Source organism: Capsella rubella, unplaced genomic scaffold (genome assembly GCF_000375325.1).
Source record: "Capsella rubella cultivar Monte Gargano unplaced genomic scaffold, Caprub1_0 scaffold_7, whole genome shotgun sequence".
In the NCBI taxonomy this organism is placed as follows: Eukaryota; Viridiplantae; Streptophyta; class Magnoliopsida; order Brassicales; family Brassicaceae; genus Capsella; species Capsella rubella.
In genome coordinates, this window is record NW_006238917.1 from 13,988,279 (window position 1) to 13,995,813 (window position 7,535).

The 7,535-nt window shown below is 41.4% G+C and overlaps 1 long non-coding RNA gene across 1 annotated transcript in view; it reads right to left on the reverse strand.

The window, feature by feature from the left end:
* Nucleotides 1-3,709: 3,709 nt before the first annotated feature.
* Nucleotides 3,710-7,535, reverse strand: part of LOC111829744 — a 9,732-nt gene continuing 5,906 nt past the window's right edge. Inside the window, exon 4 of the long non-coding RNA XR_002833100.1 lies at nucleotides 3,710-3,907. This is a non-coding gene — a long non-coding RNA (uncharacterized LOC111829744). The remainder of the gene's footprint in view (nucleotides 3,908-7,535) is intronic.

Consider the following 7,535-nt stretch of genomic DNA (forward strand, 5'->3'; position numbering starts at 1 on the left):
TTGATTTTACCTACATCACAAACGAGAGATGGATAAGTATTGCCAGAAATATTTGGTGAGACAATCATCCTAAAAACTGGACTATACACACAAGTAATATCAATCACAATCAAGTAAAACAAGTAAACAAACAACAAACAACAACAAACTTAGTCATCTGCTGAGGACTGATGTCGATCAACACGCTCCTTGTGTTAGTCGATACTCGCACCTGAAATCCGAAATGATGAGTAGTGTCGCTCGACACCCATCACTGATGCCAATCGTCACTCGCGACCAGCCTCGCAACACAGCTCATGGGTGTCAATCAACGTTGATTCCCTAACATCGCACCAGTCGCTTATGCTCGAAGAATCTGCATTTTCTTGCACTCCAAGGATGATGTCGACTCTCTAGTAGGTTATACAAAGGCACGAAGATATAGAAACAATAACACAAGCAAAGGAATCAACCAAACAATCATGAAATCACCCAAAAAAATAATCATACCGCTTAGATAAGCCTTAGTCATGCACTCACCTCTTGATTGGAATGAACAATAAAAAAAAACAAGAAGAAAAGAGGAAGATCAGAACCATCCTAACACCCACTGCCATGAAGCTCTCCTTTTCTTTGCTAAAACTTCCAAGAACATGCCATAGAACACTTTACAAACATTTGAAAATCAACCATTTTGATCAACTCTCACTCTCTTTTCTTTTCTCTCAAATTTCATGAAGCGAAAAACTCTAAAATCAAGAAAAACGGCTGCCTTTTAAGTCAACGTGGGGTTGCTCCCTAACACAAAATTGAGCGTAACCGATGATTTAAAACTAAGTCGTCTAATCAAAAATTGTTGGTGTCGATCGACTCTCATCTTGGTGTCGATCGACTCCCATCTTGGTGTCAACACTCCCCGAAGTTGATCATGGGCGTTACAATAAACTTGATAGAGGGTATGTATGTGGTTCCGAAATCGATTTATGTTGTGGGTTTCTCATAATATTTGTTCATGTTTGGTTTGTCTGATTTTCTGTTGTTTTCGGTTCTCAAATCTTGACAAAATAGTATTAGATTAGAAATTGTAATCGTCAACAATTAGCTTAGCTTCGAATTTGTATTTAGTTCTTCCAATACCTAGAAAAATATATACCATAGAGTTTTAGAACTTTCATGCCTCAAGCATTAAACATTTCCATGCTCTTTTGAAGTTTCACATTTAGTTTTGCTTATTTATCTGTGGGAACGCTTAGCTACATTTTCTCTTCCCAGAGGATAATCGTTCCATCCTCTCTCCCTTTTCTCTCTCTTCTAGTCCAAGCTCAGATCTAAATCTCTTTCTTAGTGTCTTTTGATCCCCATTTTTTTTGGTACGCTTGGAAGCACATATATAGGAGGATTAGGCTTCTTCTCGGTCGACAGCAGTGGGTTCTTCTCCTTTCGATGCAGTTAAAAATCCAGAGACTCAGTAGAAGAATTTTGTCGTAATCTCTGCCGGTTTGAAGCAGAGGTTTTCGTGGCTCGTCCAATTGTTCGACTATGTATCCACGTCGGGAGAAAATTTAGGATAGGTCAAATCATCATGGTGGTTAATGGTAGATCCTTTGGGATCTTGATGGCCGTCGCGGGTTGTTAATAGTTAGACCTTCCATTGATTCGTCGGCCCCAATCATCACCCCGACTTGCTTCCTCATGGCATGTATGAAGGAGTCTTATTTGGCAATTTAGAGGTTGTCAGAGCTGGGAAGGAGGTGTTAGGTCGGAAGTTGGCTTGCTTAGTATGGGAGCTGTCTACAACGTGTCGTGTGGTCGAAGGGTGGGTCTTGCTGGTAGATTTGTAGCAGATTTGGTTGGCTAAAAGGAAAGAAACGGATCCACGAGTCGGATGCTTCCTCTTTGTTGCCTAGATACCTCGCTCTACCGCACCGCCGTGGATCTCGCATCCGCCGGGTTTAATGGCCGGACCGTCTGCGTCAACGTGTCAATATGACCCGATCCTCCTTTCCGGCAACGAATGTGGCTTATGTTTTGCTTTCTTCTATTTTTCATTTTTTTTCCAAAACCCAACCCATAACGGGGCAAAATCAATAGAGAAAAGCTTTTTTTAAAAGTAAAAATAGTTGATAACATTTTAAAGAAGATTTGAGATCAATAGAATTATTTACTTGATATAACTCTCCTTGTTTATGCTATGAATGATTTTTAGTCTTAGCTTACACATCAATTCTTTTAAATATTATAGTAATATGTATTAAATTGTTGTCCATCCAAATGGCTTTTTTTTTTTTTTTTTTAACTAGATAGATCTCATAAAAGATTAAAGGTCATCAACAAGGAGGTTACATGAAAAGGCTTCCTTAACTAAAGCATCCGCCTGAAGGTTTTTGTTCCTAAAAATATGATGAAAGGAGATAGACAAGAAAAAAAAAGAAGCAGAACGAATATCTGCTACAACTCCATCAATCTCGTTGACGTGGTCACCGGAATTGAGAAGAACCACCAGTTCCAAGCAATTCGAGAAGCAGGCCAGTCGAAGAAAACCCGAGGCTTTTGCAGCATTAATGCCCACAAGAAGAGCCAATGACTCTGCAACCAAAGCAGAAGTCACAATGGGTCTAGAGAAAGCTCCATAAATACATTGCCTCGACGCTGCTTCGTAACGCCTAAGGATGGTCATAAGGGATTCACAGCTTTTAGCACTTGTTTTACTAAAAAACATAGTGTCGTCGGCAAAGAGTAGGTGGTTAATAAGAGGGCTCCTTCTTGCCACTCTAACCCCCGGGAGAGTACCATTCCTTTGAGCATTCAAACATAAGCCGGAAGGAACTTCCGTACAAAGAATGAAGAGGTACGGGGAGAGGAGATCACCTTGGCGGAGGCCTCTAAAGGGTAAAACGTTTCCTTGGGGGGAGTAATTGATGAGGAAGGAGTAGTTTACCGAAGAGACACAAACCATAACCCATCTTATCAACTTATCATGGAAGCCAAGTCTAGAGAGGATCACTTGAAGGAAAGGCCATTCAATACGGTCATACGCTTTACTCATATCCGTCTTGACCACCATAGCACAATGGACAGCTTTCGAGACCCGGAGAAAGTGGAGGACTTTATGCGTGATGAGAACATTATCCAAGATTGCTCGTCCCGGGACAAAATCTGATTGGTGGGTGGAGATGAGATTTTTCAGCAGCGGTTGAAGCCTTTTTGACAGGATTTTAGCAAAAAATTTGTAGTGAACACTACACAACGCTATGGGACGATTGTCGAATACTTTCTTTGAAACAGCAATCTTCGGGATGAGGCGAACATGAGTCTCGTTGTGTCGAGGATGGAGAGAGTCTTCATCGAAGACAGAACGAACCTCTTTGATGACTTCGGGGCCAATGATATCCCAGAAGGAGTGGTAGAATCCGGCTGAAAAACCGTCCGGCCCGGGGGCCTTATCAACATGAATGTCCAAAAGCGCGTTATGAATTTCCTTTGCATCTGGGATTTTAATCAGCACATCATTCATAGTCGGAGAGATTTTTGGTTGTAAAGCTTCTTCCACTACTTGAAGTTGGTGCAACGAACCCCTTGTGAACAGAGAATTGTAGAAGCGAGCCACGGATGCCGCTATCTCCTCTTCTTTCTCAGTACTTGAAGCAACTTGAAAGACCCTAACCTGAACTTTCAAAATTCATTCAAGTTCAAAGTTCTTTCGATATACTTAACATAAATACGCATAAGATCGATAGACAAGTCAATAATCTAAAACAGATAACTTGAATTTCCAAATGAGGTTGTAGTACAAACAGCAAGTTCGCTAATAAGCTATTACATCGTTTTCACATACTAGACCTATTTATTAAACTACCCAATCCACCATCTTCCCTTTCCTTGCCTTCATCTCACGAGCTGGTTCAGCCACGTAGATTGCTTCCATTTCCTGCATCCAAAAGGAGGCGTAAGCAAACGAATTTGCTTAGTGGAGCGGTAGTCCCATCACACTTGGCATAGTCAAGAAATCACATTCATTTTTATCGATTCAAGAAGTTAAACAAGCAAGTCATAAACATAACATACCATCGAGATAATTATTGGAACCACCATCTATTAACTATCAAGACATTATTGCGATAACACATATAAACCATGACAAGCAAGAAAACATCAATGAATCAATCAATCAAAACGACTCAAGACTCGGCCACGGTCACGCTCTCACCTTTTTTACACGGATTCACTTTCTGACACCTCTTGTCACTTAACTTACTCGATCGGATCCAATAAACACTCGAAAAATACCCGGATCTACACAAAGAACATAGATCCAACTCTTTTACCGACAATACTCGAAGAACACTCGATAAACAATCGATAAACACAAAGTTACTCGATACTTACCAAGATTCTCGAGAATTACTCGATCTTCTCTCAACCTTTCTCACGGATTCTCGACAAACTCCTAACTTTATCGATGAAGAGCTTTTCAATCGCCTTATGGGTTCTTACGCGTGAAAACGCTAACAAATGGTCAGTAGGTCTTTCTATAGACTCGAGAAAATTCCCGATCCGTTGAGAAAATTCGATGGAATATCCATTAATCCGATCTTCTTCGAGATTTTATCCGATTCTCCGAACAACCATTGAGAAAATCCAATCCCACGTATCTCGGCTTACCAACACATATGGGTTACCGAATCGGGTCGACAATTATCGAGCGGATCTTCGCATCACCGATAGCCACTCGATCGATTCTCGACAGACGGTCCGATAAACACGCAATGGTCGATACTCTTCCGACAAACTTGTTCGAAAATCCTTTATTGTTCGAACAAATCAAATGATTTTCCAAACACTCAACTTTTAGTTCGATCATTCGGATTTCCAACAGCTTACACCGATCTTTCTCGATAAACTTCGATCGTACCGATAAATCCTCGACAATCTGATGAATTCTTCGACCAACTTATGTTTCCTCGACCATTGGCACGTCCAGTACCGGCTAGGATTCGTCAGAGATGGGCGTTACAGCTCTCCCCCACTTAGAATAGATTCGTCCTCGAAGCTAAACTTTCTCTTTCGAGACTTCTTGCTTCTCAAATCATTTCATGAAATTTGCCTTCATTACTTCCTCTGGTTCCCAAGTAGTCTCTTCTTCTCCATCACAATCCCACACAACTTGAATCAACTTAACCATCTTCTTCCTTCCTGCTCTCGATTTTCTCCCGATAATTCGAACTGGTCTTCCAACAATAGTCATATTCGTTTGCAAATCTGCTGGGAGTTCCGATGAGACTTTCTCTCGCGGTGTTATGTATTTCCTTAGCATAGACACATGAAACACTTTGTGAAATGCTTTCTTTGCCGGAGGCAATTCAAGTCGATAAGTGATATGATCGTGGCCAGCACGGAGCCAGAGGCTACAGAGAAACCGGAGATGGTGGGAAGGATCACTCGTTCAAGAGCTAAGGAGATGGCCAAGGAAGCACACTCACTCATAGTTGACGGGCCATTCAACCTACCAAGGATCCAAGTCTTCAACATATCTAACCTGAAGACTTCACCCGGTAATGAGGTCTAGGTAACTTAGGTGAGAAGTTTGTACTCTTTTTCCCATAGCTGAGGTTTGTCCCAATGGGTTTTCTCAGCATGGTTTTTAATGAGGCAAATGGATCACTACGTCGAGTTATCTAGAAGTCATTACCAAAGGGGGAATAATGTACTTCTGTACTAGTTCAGCCGACTTCTGTACTACTACAGGTCGTCAAGCTTCTGTACTAGTTCAGACGACTTCTGTACTACTACAGGTCGTCGAGACATTTTGCTGTTTTTATTATTTCCTTAAAACGTCTTGTTGTTTTGGTTTTGAACTTCTTGTTGTTTGGAGTGTCGAGCCCTAGGGTATTTAAAACCTAAAGCTACGCCTCTTTTTTCTTTTAGCGAAGAAGTTGTATGAACAAGTATTGTCACACTTTTTCTCTCAATTTGAATTCTTGAATGCGTTCTAGATTTCCGGGTTTCTATACACTTTGTGATTCATAAACTCTTCACTTGATCCAATCCATACAACCACCTAAAATCTATCTCCATTGAACCATTTTTTTCATCATTCTATCTTCACACATCATCACTCAAAGTCATCGCCCATCGTCATCAACCAGATCACGTCGCCTGTCACCCATCTTCAGCCTTCATCGGAGTTCTATCCTAGGGAGATCATATTATGTGGTATCAGATCCAACTCTGTGCCAAGGCTAAGCGATTCTAAGAACCCTATTCTCTTACTTAATTTCGTTTGTTTAGTTTAGGGTTTGTTTTGTATCTAGATCGAATAGGGTTTAGTTTTTGTTGGGGCGTTTGTGTCTAGATCGTTAAGGAGTTAGTTTTGTGTTGTTTCGAAATTAGACTGCAATTAGGGTTTAGTTATTTCAAGTTTGTTAGCTATAGGGTTTGGTATTGTTCGAGTTAGTGTTCTTAGAGTTTATTTTCGTTTCTTTGTTTTCTCATTCAAAGAGGAAGTTACTGCGAGTACTTCTTTAATTTGCAGGTATAATGGAGCTCTTTCCAGAAGCTATGGAAGCTTTGAACCAAGCCATGTCTAAGCAAATAGCAGAAGCAAACAGGACAATGTCTACTCAGTTTCAACAACAGATGGAGCAGCTCAGTAACAAGTTTGAGAAGTAGATCAAAGACATAGCTCAAACATCTAGCGCTTCAGATCAAAGTTCTACAGAACCACCTAGCCCTAATGAGGCCCATCGTTTAGCTAAAGGAAAGGCTCACGTGGGATCTACTTCAAAGCATACACGGAACAGAACAGCTAAGTCACCTACTGGGGGAAGAGAGACGTGTTTCAATCAGAGAAGAGATATTCCAAGTACAGAAAGGGGAAACCGTAGGACTGGCAGAGATCATATACGTCCACAACAAGCTGAACAAGTAGCTGGGCATCGAATATACATTGAGTCAGATAGAGAGTATTCTGAAGCAGATGACGTTTCAGATCATAGTCAAGAGACAGTGAGGAGAATCAGAAACAGAGATCATGGAAGGGATTATGATCCTCTGAAGCAGCAGCTGAATCATCTCAAGATTCGACTATGTATCAATTGTTCAATCGTCCAATTGTTTGACTATGTATCAATGTCGGAAGTCGTCAGGAGAAAAGTTAGGATCGGTCAAATCATCATGGTAGTTAATGGTAGATCCTTTGGGATCTTGATCGTCGTCGCAGGTTGTTGATGGTTAGACTTCCCATTGATTCGTCGGCCCCAATCATCACCCTGACTTGTTTCCTCATGGCCTATATAAAGGAGTCTGGTTTGGCGTTTCAAAGGTTGTCAGAGCTGGGAAGGAGGGGTTAGGTCGGAATTCGGCTTGGGAGCTGTCTAGAATGTGTCGAGTGGTTGAAGGGTGGGTCTTTTTGGTAGATTCCTAGCGGTTTTGGTTGGCCAAAAGAAAAGAAACGGATCCACGAGTCAAATGCTTCCTCTCAGTTGCCTAGATACCTCGCTCCACCGCACCGCCATGGATCTCGCATACACCGGATTTAATGGCCAGACCCTCTGCGT